At 38.5% G+C, this 16,533-nt stretch overlaps 1 protein-coding gene across 1 annotated transcript in view; it reads left to right on the forward strand.

The window, feature by feature from the left end:
- The first annotated feature begins 531 nt into the window (after nucleotides 1-531).
- sptbn1 (spectrin, beta, non-erythrocytic 1) overlaps nucleotides 532-16,533 on the forward strand; it is a 299,332-nt gene continuing 283,330 nt past the window's right edge. The window contains exon 1 of the mRNA XM_072265205.1: nucleotides 532-1,040. The gene's annotated coding sequence lies outside the window, so the exon portion shown is untranslated. The remainder of the gene's footprint in view (nucleotides 1,041-16,533) is intronic.

Consider the following 16,533-nt stretch of genomic DNA (forward strand, 5'->3'; position numbering starts at 1 on the left):
TGTCTTGGAAAACTTTAAATAGGTTAGGTGGATAGTTTCCAACTCCACTTAATCTTGATAAGATAAAATCTGTTCCTATTTCTGCATCACCCAAACCTCAAATGGTATCATCACGGATTGCTTCTTCTGTTTTGTTAACATAAACCTAAATAATACCAACAAATACCCTAATTTGCATCAGTTTGTACCGTAAAATGGAGAAAAGACCTAAAAATACAACTGATGCTTAGTCTCTGAGCCAGTCAATTCACTGAACGATATATTTGAAAACACCTCAAAAATTCTGAAGAGAACGTGATCTACAGAGAGCGATTGACTATTGTTGTGATTTTTCACGTCGTTAGATAAAGTTTCACACAACCCTGGTGAGTCCCCGCGGGAGACAACCTCGGGGAAGGGGCTTGGTCAATTTCAGGAAAGACTGAAAAGAACCTGCAGAAATTCTTCCACTCTGCGCACTGTTGCTTCCCTTTCCCTTTCCCCTTCCCTTCCCTTCCCGTTGGATGCGGCTTTCCTTGCCGCTCGGTCGCTGACTATCCAGTCCCTGCGGATGATAGGTCAGAGCCCCCCCGGGGCTGCGGGCGCCTCCAGTTGAACCGTAAGCCCTCGCGTTACTCCTCCGCCGTAAGCAGCACGCTTTATCCCTCCGCCGTCTCTCCGAGCTCCCTTCCTTTGCAGCCAGCCCTGGGTGATTCGCGGCGCGGTGCGGCAGGCCGCCGGTTACAGGGTGTCTGTAAGCCCTCACCCATGGACTGACTCTCCATGCCCAGCTCTGGCTTAAGTGTGGGACGCGGGCTGGTGGAGTGGATTATTTTGTTGGATGGAGTGAGGTGACGCTGGTGCTGTCCCCGCCCCCGCCTCTCCCAGCCCAGCCCAGCTCAGCTCTGCTCGGCCCGGCCCTCCACTCTCCTCCCCTCTCCACCAGCCTGTGTCAGCGCCCAGTCAATCAGTGCCTCAGCTTTTGCTCCACAGTGCGGGTTCTTCCACCACTGGCTCTCGCTCCTGCAGCTTCACATTACTCGCTTCTCCTCTGGGCAAAGGTACGTATGTTTACTGGCAGAGAGGATGAATAAGCTGGATCTTATGTAAATACGTAAATAATATTGGGTGCGTTGCAAAGGAAAATATAATTTGTGGATTAATTTTTTTAAAAAAATGAATCTGGAGGTGAAACGGAAAGAAGCCCGTGGGAATATGCTGTTTTGACAGTGCTCCTGACACTGTTACTAGAGCCGATGGAATTCAACGTGCACAGTTTGGGTTTGAGGATGAGTTTTGCTGGGTGTTGGAATTTGAGAGAGAGAGGGGAGAGCGTGAGGGATGAATGATCTAGGATTTGAATGTGAACCGTTATAAGGTTTTAAGACTTGTAGGAAGCAATGTTTTATATTTTACCCACATTGAAATACATTCTAACGGTACAGATGCAAATGGGCGTGGCCGTGCGGATCTCGGCTGCAAGCGGAACAGGAGCTGTTGAATGCATGAAAAAACTGAGCGCTCTGATTTTTTTTATCCATTGACTGCATCTGTCAACAAATACAGTTTCGATGGAGAACCTGAGCAATTCTGTATTTCTGTTGCCGTAATCTTTCCCCCATTTTCACAGGCTGGTAGTCTTTTTGGGAGAAAAACTGTTTCATATTATATCTGTTGAGTTTTAAAAAATAAGTTGGCCTTGACTCTTAATTATCTGTTCAACCTTTTAACAGCAATATTCAAGGCAAGCAGTCGTGCAGAAGGGTAGATACTTGCGCATTTTGTCATAGTGAATTGTTAATGAGGAGGTGGGGAGTGGTGGTTAACGCGATGCTTTATTATGGATCGCATTGCTGCAGCCGAATGCGGTGTTGGTCGTATCCAACCTGCGCTGCATTCTATTATTAATCTTCATTGTACAAGTAGATTGACTGGGGTGGGGCTAGACACAGCGTGAGCCACTAAAATAGGTGGATTTTTAATAGAAGAGAAGTTTAACATGTCCGTTTACAGAATACGGAATAATTATCCTGTTGATTGTAAAGTACCTTATCCTCCATTTCCAATGGCGTACACACAGGGGCGATAAAGACATCCTGGTTCTTCCATACCAACCCTTTCCTCAGTAATTTCGAAAGCTGCACGGCCCAGTTAACCAAACACATTTCGGGATAACACAACTTGCAGACTGGATTTTGACCTTGCAAATATACCGAAAAGGTTCTTGGCGATTGTTGGCCTCAGGAAATCGGCGGATTGTGATCCTTCTAGATCCAGAAATCCACAAATTATCGCGGATTAGACATCGGGTGGTATCTGCAATGAAGAAACATGCAGCTCGCCCTCCTCTCCCCGCCCCCCCCCCCAATCAACTGCGTGTTGCAGAGTAGTGATCACATTAATATTGGAGTTGCTAGTTTTCAAAACTGAGATATCTGTTTTGCTGTTGACGAAATTAAACTCGCACTAGTTGTAAATTTGAAAAGGAGCTTCGGTGTCCCTGTTCAATAGCCGCTTCAGTCGCAGGACTCGTTAAATATGACAACATCAAGTTCATTGACAATATTTCTACCACTTACCTTACTCCGTAAAAACACTGTTACTGAAAATTCACTGGTTGTCTTGAATATTATTCTGCATCCAAGCACCAGCGGTTATTAGTAATTTTCCGGGCCAAATGTTTTACCGATTGAGCACCCCTTATCCGAAATGCTTGGTGCTGGAAGGGTTTTGGAGTTTGGAATATTTACATCTATATAATGAGATAGCTTAGGGATGGGACTGAAGTCTCAACATGAAATCCATTTATATAGCATATACATACACACAAAGGTCATTTTATATTAATTTAATAACTTTGTGCATGAAACAATAATCTGTATATTATTGAACCATCAGAAAGGTAAGCTATTGCGACCTGGGCAGCCCAGGTGGACAGTCAGTGGTTGTTTGGCATCATTACCATTCCCATTTCTGAATTTATGTGTCTTTGTCTTACACTTGTTCATCACAGATATGTACTGATGCAGCTGTTCAGCGTGTTAGTTTCATCAATGGCGATCTGGGCAAACTAAATAAATTTCTTTGCTGCTTTGTGATCAGCAGACACTTCATCATCATAAATCTTTAAAATTTTAATGCCGTGCCTTTTCTTAAATTTCTACACCCAGCTTGCTGAATATTAACAATTACGTTCCGTTTTCAGTTCATTGTAGTAAATCTTTGCTTGTTCCCTGATCAGCGTACCATTAAGTGGCATATGTTCACTCTGATGCTGACGAATCCACTCTTTTAATACACGATCTAGATCTTCATTTTTCACTTTTTGCAGTGTTTTTCTATTTGTCATTAACTTCTGTTCATTACATATGTGAGGTCACTTCTCAGAACTGTCTCAGAACAGAGATCTGCGCATCACCTGGGAACATTCCTAGCATGTTGTGGAATTTTCATTTGTGATATTGTGTCAGAGCTCAAAAAAAATTTGAAATTTTGGTTGAGGCGTGCTCAACCTGTATTAAAATGTCAGAGATCAACAGGAATATAATACGCATTTTTTCAGGGAACTCCTCGTGTATCCCGTATAGCCCTTTGATGTTATTAGATATAATGTGTTTGCTTTACCAGTCATTATGCTAACATGATACTAAATATGTTATTACCTCTTAGTTAGGATTCTACCCAGCCTTTGCACCTTCCCATTGTTCCTTCTATTGATCTTGTAATTATATTGATCTGTATGTTAGTGCATTTTTTAACTATCAGATTTACTATGCAGTTATCCTGTAGACTCCTGGATATGATTTTTCTCAATCTGCTTACTCAAGCAACATATATGATCACTGCTACTTATTGCTTTGTTCATATTGGAGTGATTCAATAACTGCACTTGCAAACTTATGAAATACTGTATCTGACCACTGTTTTGAGATTTCTAGCAGGAAATATCATTGGAGCTTAAGAGGGTATTTGGGATAAATTAAGGTGTACCATCTGATTAGATTGAAGCTGTTCCTTCTGATTTAAAACATCAAATACACTTTTTTGTGCATTTAGAACAACACACACAGATGCTGGAGGAACTCAGCAGATCAGGCAGCATTTAAGGATGGAGAGGAATGAATATTCAATGTTTTGGGAAGATTCCCCCTTCCTATCCAGTCCTGATGAAGGGTCTCACTCAGCCTGAAGTGTCAGCTGTTTATTAAAAATCAATTTCAAGTAAACTCATAGTTTCAATGTCAGAATCTGCTAACTTCAGTTTTGTTTAGTAATAAAATTAGTGATGACGTTATTGTAATATATTTTAAAATTTGGATAGCCTAAAGAAAGTGAAGAATGATTGATCTCTGTTTGAAGTATTAGGGCTGAATTATTGTGGGAAGGTAAAAGGATGAGAATGTATTAGTGGTAAGTGATAGAAATTTATGCTGATTTAGAGAGGAAAAGTTAGAGAGTAACTTTTCCTAATTTGTAACTTGGAAGTTTGAGAGGAAGGTTGACAGAAGTAAACATATTATATTGAAAGACACAGTGAAGGATGCCTAACTTTTATTTTAGAAAGGAATTATATTCTCAATGAACATATATTGAGAATGAAATCCATGGGAAATGACTCTTCTGTGATCAACTAAAGAGATTAAATGTGAAATCAGGTTGAAGTTTACCATTCAACCATACATGATTACCCATGAACACAGCCAAAGGAAACAGGGTTACTCCAGAGCCAAGGTGCAGAACGCAGTGCCAACAGTCATACATGGCACAAGGCACACATAGTACATATAAGATAGCAGTAAAATACAATCGCACACAAAAAAATAGTCCGTTTCCCTGAGTCCATGAATGTTGCAACTGTCTGCAGCTGAACACAATATATCTTGTCTTCTGCCAGGTGAGCACTGGAGAGCGGCAGGGACACCATGCCACACCGCTTTCAGTGGAGTGCACCGACTCTGACTCCTTGCGATGACTAAGGCCATGCAGCCCCCCCCCCCCCACCGTTCATCAATAAAATAGTGAATTGGACTTGTATCTTTCCACATTGCCAATGGCAAACATTGTCTTGTGATCTCTCGCTACTAGATGAGGGATAGCTCTGATCTAATGGCTATCTAATGTTGGTAACAAGAGTTTTAGAACTAGGAAGGTTATGTATAGTTAATGGAAAAAAGGTAACGGATTGTAAGACTGAATTGTCAATAAATATTGAAAGTATGATAGTTCCAACAAGTATGGAAAATTAAAATAGAGTGTGAATCAATGTGAACTTATTGGAATTAGAGACAAGGGAAATGAAGAAACTGACAAATTGGGGAACATAAAATTAACTCACTTTGGTTGAAAGAATAATGAAAGCAAAATGCTTTTAAATGATAGAAGATCAGTAAATGTGCAGTTGATGTTGATGTGCAGTCTGGCCTTGAATATACTTTTGCAAAAAACATCAAGGTAGCATGTAACAATACCTTAAAAATAAATTGTATGTTGGCCATTTCTGTTACAAGTATATGGAGATCTTAGCAATACACATAAAGTGCTGGGCAAACTCGGCAGGCCAGGCAGCATCTTTGGGGGGAAAAAAGCATAGTTGATGATTTGGGTTGAAACCCATCGGCAGGAAATCTTGCTGCAATTCTTTGGGCTCAAGAAAAAACGTTTGAGTACTCTTGTAATTCTGGTCTCCATTCCCAAGAAGGGTGGATATATTTGGTTTGGAAAGCAAGATGATAAATGTCCTAAAATTTTGCAGTTACTGTGAGGATACAAGAAGATTTGATACAGATTCCAATAACTTTAAAAACATGGAAAATGATCTGATGAGAATAAGAAAGACGTTGAGTGGACTTGGCATCATTGATAAGGTTCAGCCCTTTAGGATGAGGGTGAGAAAGTTGTGAGTTGTTGGAATTCTGTCATCTTCAGAGCTGTGTATTATGTATATCAAAGCTGTTTATTGATAATATCTTGAACAATGGAAATGATCGGATATGGGACCTGATGAGATAGAAGATTTAAGTTGACAAAACTACAACAGTTTATTTAAAAAGTGGCATAGATTGATTGCTTGTGTTAATGTTCATTAGTCATGTGAGTCATGTTTTAAGTTGACAAGGAAGTAGGGATTGGGTCAAGCTTTTCATATCTCAGTGAACATTCTGAACAGCTGAAGCATTTCCACACTGAGCAATTTTCCATCATGGTGTCATGTATTATTCCCCTGTAAGAGCATGGCTTGAGCTGAAAATTAGAATGTATTTCAAGGACCCAAAATATTAAATTGACTTAACCCAGTTGAACTGCAGAAATTTGACATTTGTGTATTTTTGCCACCTTACAATACATTATGATTTATTACTTGATAAATTTCTCACTTACAGAATCTATTACAATGTTATAACGTTGGAAAATGGAACACCATGTTACCATTCCGTGTACTGGAGTTTCCTGCAACATAATTGGAAGTGAATGTCTCTACTTTTCCATTGTTGATTTGATAGTGATGCATACTGATTGTATCATTATGGCATTTTCTTTTCCATTCCTTCGACTTAATGAAAGAGGTGCCCATTTAGAAGTTGATTAAAATTTTTTTGGAGGTCATTTCATGAACTTAACATTCAATGGGATTTGGATAAAGATTCTCCAAACCCAGTAGTGTGCATTGTAGATGGATTTGAAATCAATTCTAAAGGAAGCCAGGTTACATTCCACTGTTTTATAATGAAGCCTGTCATTTATGGCCTCCAATAAGTCTAAAGTTCATTTATAATGAGCAGGTTTAGTGTTTGGCTCTATTAATTCTATTTCACACAGAGAGGTTTGCATCAATAATAAAACTTCAGTCATAGAGTTTGTATAAATTTGACAATACATCATTTCTCCTCATTTTTATAAATGATTTTATAGGCACCTATTCATTTCATTGGTTTAATGTCTCTCCAATTCCTGATAAACAAAAATATTTTGCAGCTGCCTTGTTCTTACTTCAACTTGTAGTACCACTCAAGAGAAAACATGACTTCCAACTTGCCTTCATAGAATTGCATCATCCAACACTACTTAACTGGTTTGACTTGTTAGTATTAGCTATGGACTTGTGTCTCCTCAGCATTAAAATTATCGGGGTTCCTGACTGTCTTTCCTTATCTTTCCAGTTACGTCAAAGCTTCCACATTGACCAGAACTTGCCCAGCTTCATCATTTTGCACATGATAATGCACAGGGGATGTGCTGGTGCTATGCTCATTTAAAAAACAAAGGTGCTGTAGAACAAGGTGAACTGTACTTATTTGCTGAGTGATCAGGTATTTTGTTAAGTAGCTAAAAACATTACATGACATTCATATACATACATTATTTAATAGAAGAACTTGTCACACATCTGATATTTTATTGTTCAAGTGGTGGGTGATTCCCAGCTACAGCCTGAAAATGAAATGTACTGTGGGCTCCATTGTTGAGGTAATCATCAATCAGAAGGGTTAACTCTTTCTAGCTCCACAGATATTACTTGAATTGCATAACTTTTACTACTAATTTCCCTAATGAGTTAAATTCAGCCATCTTTAACTCTCTACTTGGTTAATAACGTTTCAACTCCCAGAATAATAATTGCAGAGCAGTAATTGATTCATTTCAACGTGTACAGTAAATTTATTGGTGTCACCTTTAAACAAAATGGCAAGCAGACTAGACCAGTTGTGTAATACATTGTATATTCCATCTGTATTTTGAAAAACAACATTTTGGTGCATGAAGATGCCTCTTCATTACAATTGCACATCATTTTATAGGCCATCTATTGCAATCTGAAATTGGCTTGCACTTCCATGCTGTGAATTTCTCCTGTCAATAGAGTTGTACAACTCAAAAACAGGTTCTTTGGTTCTTCCAAGGGCATGCCAAACTTTTTGTCTATTTACACCAATTCTGTTTGCCTGTACTGTGTGTGTATCTTTTTATGCCTTGCCTATTTAAATACCCTTCTAAATGTCTCTTAAACACAGTGATTGTATCTGATTCAACCACATTTCCTGGCAGAGTTCCAAATATCAACAACTGTTTGTTAAAAAAAAAAATTCCTTCTCTCAAGTCCTCTTTAAAACTTCTCGCTTTCGCCTTTATGGGAAAAAGATTTTCATTATCTATCCTATCAATGCCTCTTATAATTTTATATACCTCTGTCAATTCACCCTTCAGCTTCTCTTGCTTCAGGAATAGTAAACTCAGCCTATCCAAGCTTTCCCCATAGCTAAAGTCCTCCAGTCCAGCTACGTCGTAGTTAAGTATCCTCCCCATCTTCTCCTATAGCAGCTGGTAGATCATCTAAAATAATTTTTGTTTAGTTACCTTAAAAACACAAAATCAGATTTGCATTAGAAGAATATCCACTTAAGTGGAGCAGATATCAAATGTTGAAAATAGGACCTTTTCCAACCCATCTGCTTTTGATGCACATTTTTAAAAACCACACATCTATTAGAAACAGAGTTATAATCTGAATTACTTTGATATTTAAAAAATATATTATTCGCTCGTACAAGAATTTATTTTACTAATTTGTCATGAATATTTCATATTATTCAATTACTTTAGTTTTGTGAAGTGGAATTGTGATGTAACTCCACTGAAGTGGTTTAGAAATGTGTGTCTTTTATTTTCTTTTGTCTTTCGCATAGACATACCATGTTAATCTCATGCTAAACTACTGATAGCATTTTCTCCTGCACTATGTTGGTAGACTTGGGTAGTGGATATTAGTATCTCAGAACTTCACAGTTTCTCCCCTTCATTCTTCCTGGAGAATTGTTGTTGAACATCATAGACTTTGTCCTTTTTTGACTTGATGTCCATCTGACATGTATCAAGATATCACCTGCTACATTTTTTGGAGTGAGCTTATTCTTAACTCTTTGCTTGAGATAGTTCATTCTGAATGTGAATATCCTTCAAGTTCATCTTGCATCTTTTGAAATATCTCTGACAAATGTATACTTATCTAATATGAGATATATATTTTATTTTGGTCAGTCATTTTAAACTTATAATATAATATATGCGGTATATTGATAATGGCTTATTATGCTCTGAGGAAATTATGACAATCTCTGTAGTTCAATGCCTCTAAATAAAACCCTTTCCTTGCTAGTGAAAAGTAACATCTGCTAATCAAAAACTAGATAGAGTTTCTTAACATGAAGGTAAAGGCATCTGTTACACTTGTGAGACCATGGATCTGCACCTGGAAAGTCTTTACTCTCCAGGGTGCAGGCCGGGCAAGGTTGTATGGAAGACCGGCAGTTACCCATGCTGTAAGTCTCCCCTCTCCATGACACCGATATTGTCCAAGAGAAGGGCAAGGGCCGATACAGCTTGGCACCGGTGTTGTCGCAGAGCACTGTGTGGTTAAGTGCCTTGCTCAAGGACACAACACACTGCCTCGGCTGGGGCTCGAACTCACGACCTTCAGGTCGCTTGTCAAATGCCTTAACCACTTGGCCACGTGCTCACATGAAGGTATGTTGTCAATAATCCCAGTTTTCCTTGTTAATAAATATGTAAAAAAAGCAAGGTTTTGGTAAACGATATGTGTACCAAGAAGTCAATAGATCTTTAAGTCTTTCTTTTAACTCATTAGGCAAATGTAATGAAGTTGCTTTTCACATGAAGAGTACATTGTTATTGGCTGTTACAGAATGAGTGTTAAAGTTATACAAGCAATTAAGTGTAGTTACCATAAATCATTGTAAGATAATATGATTAAACAGCAGGTTCAGATGAAACAATGACAGTACTGGAAGAAGAGCAGGACATTTTACTTTATTGTCACCAAACAATTGATACTAGAGTGTACAGTCATCACAGTGATATTTGATTCTGTGCTTCGCGCTCCCTGGATTACAAATCGGTAGTAAATACTAAAAATTTAAATTATAAATCATAAATAGAAAATAGAAAAGGGAAAGTAAGGTACTGCAAAAAAAAAATGAGAGGCAGGTCGGGATACTTGGAAGGTATGGCCCAGATCCGGGTCAGGATCCGTTTAGCAGTCTTATCACAGTTGGAAAGAAGCTGTTCCCAAATCTGGCCGTATGAGTCTTCAAGCTCCTGAGCCTTCTCCCCAAGGGAAGAGGGAGGAAAAGTGTGTTGGCTAGGTGGGTCGTGTCCTTGATTATCCTGGCGGCATTTGACCAATGTGTATCTCTAACAAATGTCACCAGAATAGATTAATGGACATCTACTATGTATGCCTAAGTAACTGTTGCATGCAAGTTGCCTGCATGTTTTCGGTGTTAAGATTGTCGTATTATTCAAAGAGTAGGTAATTGGCTGTTAGCTGCTTTGGTCAATCATGATGAGCCAAAAGGTATAAGACAAGTGCTACTTATATTTTTATTATCAAATATACCCTGATTCACTAGACTTATTCTGAAACACTGATTTTTCATGGAATGATTATGGCATAGAATGTGGCCAGTCAGTCTATCAGGTCTGCACTAGCTTTCTAACAGAGAAACTTCTTTTTACATGGCCTTGTGAAATTTTCTACAGAATGAACTTATCCGGGCCATAACAGAACTTCCTTTATCACAACTGCAGGCAGTGCATTTCCAGATTCCATCTACACATTGCATAAGAAGTTTTACATGTCATTCTGTCTTTTTAACCTATAACCTGTGGTCCTTGAGCCTCCACCTCACCCCCCCGCCCCCCAAGGAAAAAGCCTTTCGCTATCCACTTTGTTCAGGCGCTTCATCAGTTTGTGTTAAATCTCCCTTCAGCCTTCTGTAGAAAACAATTCTAGTTTTTGCAATCTGTCTTTGTAACTGTAGTCACTGTATCCCAGAAACCTTTCCATGGACCCTTTAATGCCTCATCCCTACACTTTTAAACACAATACTCCATTTGAGGCTTGACTGGTATTTTATATTTAAATATTCAACATAACCTAAGCCAGAATTGTATTTTTTTCAACTACTTTTTGTTTGGGCACATGTGACCCCAGCTCCCTCTACTCCTGCTCCCCTTTTAGAACAGTATCTGTTATTCTATATTGCCTCTTCTCATTCGTCCTTCCAAAATGCATTATCTTTCTTTTCTCTGCATTAAACTTTATTTTGTCATGTATCTACCTACCCATTTCACCAGACTTTTTATATCCGGACACAACTTAACAGTTCCATCTTCACCTTTTACAGTACGAGTTTTGTTGGTCTACAGATTTAGAAATAATTTAACCAAAACCGTAGCCTGCTAGGTTGAGCATTTTTTCACTTTGTTTATTTGGAAGATTAATAGCAGCAGAATAACTAATAAAAATAATCCAATTTGACCTTGCTACATATGCAGGTTAATAATTCGAAACACATTGTCTCAGGTTTTGCCATCAGTCACTGTGCTACTGCAGTGATATGTATGAGTCATGCAGTGTCTTGATTTATACTCAGGAGGCTGAACTTGCTGATAGGCAAGCCTTGATGCAAAATGCTGAGGCCCTGCATGCCTTAATACCCTTGCATGTGTATCAGGTAGACTAAAGTCCAATATTCAAAACAGCTGAGAAAACTTAAGACAGATGTCAAACTAAACCCTTAGATGTTCTGTTTATCGAATCTACCAAATATTCGATCTTCAATGTAAATAAATGTATCTGCCATTCAGAAGCATTAATATTAAAAATCAAGAAGAAAAAATATTGTTTAAAACATGAAACATTAAGACAATAATTAAATATGCTGGAAATTTTATAGGTAAGACAATTAAGCAAAAACTAACTTATTCTTCATATCTTGCAGCTATTACATTTTTCATTCAAATAACTGGTTTGTATATTCCGCACAGGTCTAACCCAGTGTAGAATTTGTAGCAGGCTCCCTGGCAAAAATATTGGATTCCAGAAAGTGTGTATACGAACACCAGCTTTCAATAATGGAGTCCAGGAGCAAAACACGCTGACAAGTCCTAGTCAGCAAAGATAGGAATTCAGTTTTTTTTTAATGCATGCCAACATGATCCTGAATTTGCACAGAATTGCTGCCATTTTCCAGTAAGTTACAGGCCAATATTCAAGTGGTTACTTTTCAACTGACCTCTTAATTTTAGGCATTTTTGTGAGAGAAGTAGTAGCCTTCTATGATGATTTTCAGAAATTCAGATTACTTACCCCACCCCAAGGTAGTTTGATAACTGTTATCCTTTCATCTCTTCCTTTGGAATGCTGTATGTCATTGGCAGCCAACAGGTCAGCTGCTGTTTTGGATATCTACAACACTTGATGTGTTAAATTTTGACAGTGGAAAACATTTGATCTCAATCCCTCAATCTTGTGTATTTCAACATTAAAGTTGGCCATCATTAAATCAAATAAAAAATATTCAGATTTCAGACATGTAAATACTCTGATTGCATTTTTCCATAAGGACCGTACCCTTTCACTCAACACAGACAAATGAACAAGCTCTTGCTTTGGAACCTGGGTGGCTCTTGAATTTTAAAGATTGAATTTTGTTCAGATCTTTTCAGCCAGCATGCAGTTAGAGTACTCTGACGCAATAATATTAGAAATTTGGAATATTTGATTCTGGCCTAGTTTTGTTTAGGAGACTGAATATATTACATGTGCTGTTTATTTTTCTTCTTTCCCCTTATTTTTTTACAGGATGCAATTAAAATTTAACAAACTGATAATTCAATTATACCATTAATCTAGATAAATTATAAATTGTTATAGAGATTGCAGTAATACTTTCAGTAATTTAAGGGAAAGGTTTGGTTTTATAAAGGGTACTGATGGAGTTTCATGATTCTTATTTGCTGTTGCATAGTTAAATAATATTGATAGCTGGAGGTTGTGTTGGGGCAGGCCATCTTTGGATACTGAATGGGTTCCATTTTTACAGATATTCACAAATCAAAAGATACAAATGTGTGGCTACCACAATATTTTTTAGCAAATGGCATCAAAACACAAACTGATAAGAAAGACCCCCCAAATATTAAAGGTAGAGAAAGATGAAGTAGTTGTGTATTTCATAGGAATGAGCAGTTGTTTATTCATCAGAATTTTGAATTTAATAATATTATCAGAAATCTTTCATATGTAGGGATGTCCATAGATCAAGTGTTTGTTACCCAAAGACAGCCTGTAATTCTGTACAGTGTCTGCCCATGTTATCCTTTAAGATTAACTTTTTGTAGGATGGGTGGTGTGCATATGCAAAATTATTTTTGGCACGTGGCATGCAGTGCCGCCCTTTGATTCTTTAAACCCAACCTATAATAAAAACTTGCATAATGGTTATCTTTACTGCTAACTGAAACAGCAAATAATTTCTTACAACCTGAGTGCAGTAATATGTTTGCACAGAAAACATCTCTAACTGGCTTAGTCCCAGCTAGACGATTGCAAGAATGAGTGATGTTAGATGGTTAGTTTTGAAATCTTCATAGGTCTTGTGTACATGAGTATTTGAATAGTAAACGGTTACAATACCATTGCTGTTTAAAAATTGTTATTTTTCAATTCACTATTTAAAAGATGAATGTTAATCATTTTGAATAAATTTTATAATATACTCCCTTTATTTCAATTTGTCTCTGTTTATTTTTATTATTAAAAGAAAAGAATTGAAAGAAAATGGGCTATGTAGTAGGGACTGGTTAGGTTGATCTTGGAGTAGATGAAAGGGTTGGTACAACAATGTCAGCTGAAGAGCCTGTACTGTGCTAAACTGTTTTATGTTCTAATAGTTAAATAATGAATACATGTAAATAAGTTACAGGATCCATCCTTCTTCCTGAAATAAAAGTCCATAATTATTGTTAATAATTAATCATTGATCACTTCAGTTCAGAATTGCTGTGAATGTTTTAGAAGATTATCACCAATTTGGCTACCCCGTCTCAAAAAGATTCGACATGCCTGGAGGTATAACTGTTATATAAATCATTGAGAATGATGAATTGTAAGCAGCAAGGTGATTCAGTTTCTGAATTGTTAAATCATAGGTGCCACAGTATGTAGGTCCATTCCTTGGCCTTGAAGCTAATCAGATGACTCTTTGAAGGTTAAAAAAGAAAAGACTCCATCGCCCTCCCCTTGTCAGAATACAGTGATTTGAATGATGATGTGTGGTTACAAGAGGATATAGAATGGAGATGCAGAGTTGGGCAGCAAAGTGGCAGGTGGAGTTCAATCTGGATAAGTGTGAGGTGATGCATTTTGGAAGGACAAACCAGAAGACTGAGTACAGGGTAAGTGATTGGTTACTTAAGAGTGTGGATGAAGAGAGGGACCTTGGGGTTCAAATCCATACATCCCTCAAGGTCGCTGCACAGGTTGATAGGGTGGTTAAGAAGGCCTATGGGATGCTAGGCTTCATTAATAGAGGGATTGAGTTCAAGAGTAGACAGGTCATGTAGCAACTCTACAAATCTCTGGTGAGACCACACTTAGAGTATTCTGTTCAGTTCCTGGTCACCTCATTATTAGGAAGGATGTGGAAGCTATGGAGAGGGTGCAGAGGAGATTTACCAAGATGTTGCCTGGATTGGAAAACAAGTCTTATGAGGCAAGGTTAGCAGAGCTGGGACTTTTCTCTTTGGAGCGTAGAAGGGTGAGAGGGGACTTGATAGAGATCTACAAGGTTATGAGAGGCATAGATAGGGTGGATAGCCAGTACCTGTTTCCCAGAGCATGAATAGCAAACACCAGTGGGCATATGTACAAAGTTAAGGGAGGGAAGTTTAGGGGAGACATCAGGGGTAAGTTTTTTTTGCACAGAGGGTTGTGGGTGCCTGGAATGACTTGCCAGGGATGGTGGTGGAGGCTAAAACATTAGGGGTATTTAAGAGCCTCTTGGACAGACACATAGATGAAAGAAAAATAGAGGGTTATGGGTGATGTGGGTTTAGTACTTTTTTTTTAAGGAATATATGGGTGGGCACGACATCGAGGGCCAAAGGGCCTGTACTGTGCTGTAGTATTCTAGTGTCTAGTGGTGTAAAGCTGATAATTTTGAGTGCCAAAAAACTACTTTAAAACCAACAATGTAATACGATTTGTTTTTTCTAGCATCTAATAGACAACAGTGTTGGAAATACTGAGAGTAATGTTTTATGTAATCCAGATTTCCAGATTGCGTTTGTTCTTGTACAATGAACCGTCAAGTAAGTACTAGTACAAAAGTCTGTGGCTGATATTTCTGGGCACAATGACATTGAAACCAGTATTGGTTCAGAACTTGCTGCAGCAACAAGTCTTTTATGACTGACACTAAGCTGCTTGGTAAATATGAACGCTCCTTTTCTGGAGTTGTCATTGCTGTCTGCCCGAAGCAGACCAGGTAATGAAGACACTGGATCTTTCAAGTACTTTGAAAGTTTCTAAATGTTTTTGACACTTAAAAAATTATAAAAAGTAATTGAAATGATTTTAAAACACTTTAACATATTAACATTTAAAGCAATCAATTAATTTAGAAATATGAAATTACACCCTATCCTCGTTATATGCGTCTTCAGACAATGCGGATTCACAGTTATGCGAGGAAACTATTTCTACCAACGTCTCGTTATATGCGTCCAAAACTCACAGTTATGCGAGGAGCTCTGCTTTCCCGCCAATACAAGTCAGGTGCGCGCGCCTCACAATCTCACTCCCGCCAGTCTCAAATTGGTTTTGGCAAGGTGTGGATGCGTGATCTTGCGCTCTTAAATGTTTGTTGGTTTTACCTACGGTGCAGTGATTTTGTGCTTGAAATATTTAACTATGCCTCCTAAGCGTCCGATGTCATGTCCTGGGCCATCAGCTGAGCAACAGAGAACCGCTTTAACACTTGAAAAAAAGTTGGAAGTTATAAACAGCACGGCATCAGCTGAAGGTAACACAGCTCTGGGATGCTACTACTGGGAACAGAATCTTGCCTTTAAGGTTCTTTTGTTGCTTGACAATGCGCCAGCCCATCCTAAACATTTGGACAGCATTCATCCTAACATAACAGTGCGTTTTCTGCCACCTAACACAACATCACTGATTCAACTGCTTGACCAAGGTGTGATCCACATTCAAGGTGTATGTATTTTTTTACGACGAGCTATCGCTCAGATGCTGCAAGCAACAGACGATTTTGAAAATCCTGGGAGTTTACCAACAGTGAGGGAATGGTGGAAGTCGGAACACTTGGCACAAATGGCGATGGACGTGGACCCAAGTTTAGAATGGAGTCAGCATTCCAGTCGTTCCCTGCCGTTAACCCTTCTTCCCTACAAGCAAATTTATGTTGATAAACAAAATGCTGCTAAGCAAACAACCCTCACCACTTTCTTCAAATCGGTGTCATCTGCTGCTGCTGGCAGTTCTAAGAGTTCTGTGGGTCTTCCTTCACACCTTGCTGTGCTTGATATTATCCTGATGACCACAACGATCTACCTTATCCATGTAAAGCTGCCCGACACCACAACAACCACTCATCTCCCAGAGCGAACACACCTGCCACTGTGGGTGAGTATTGTACGTCCTAGTATGTTAACATTCTGTGATTTATTACATTG

This window comes from Mobula birostris, chromosome 8 (assembly GCF_030028105.1).
Source record: "Mobula birostris isolate sMobBir1 chromosome 8, sMobBir1.hap1, whole genome shotgun sequence".
In the NCBI taxonomy this organism is placed as follows: Eukaryota; Metazoa; Chordata; class Chondrichthyes; order Myliobatiformes; family Myliobatidae; genus Mobula; species Mobula birostris.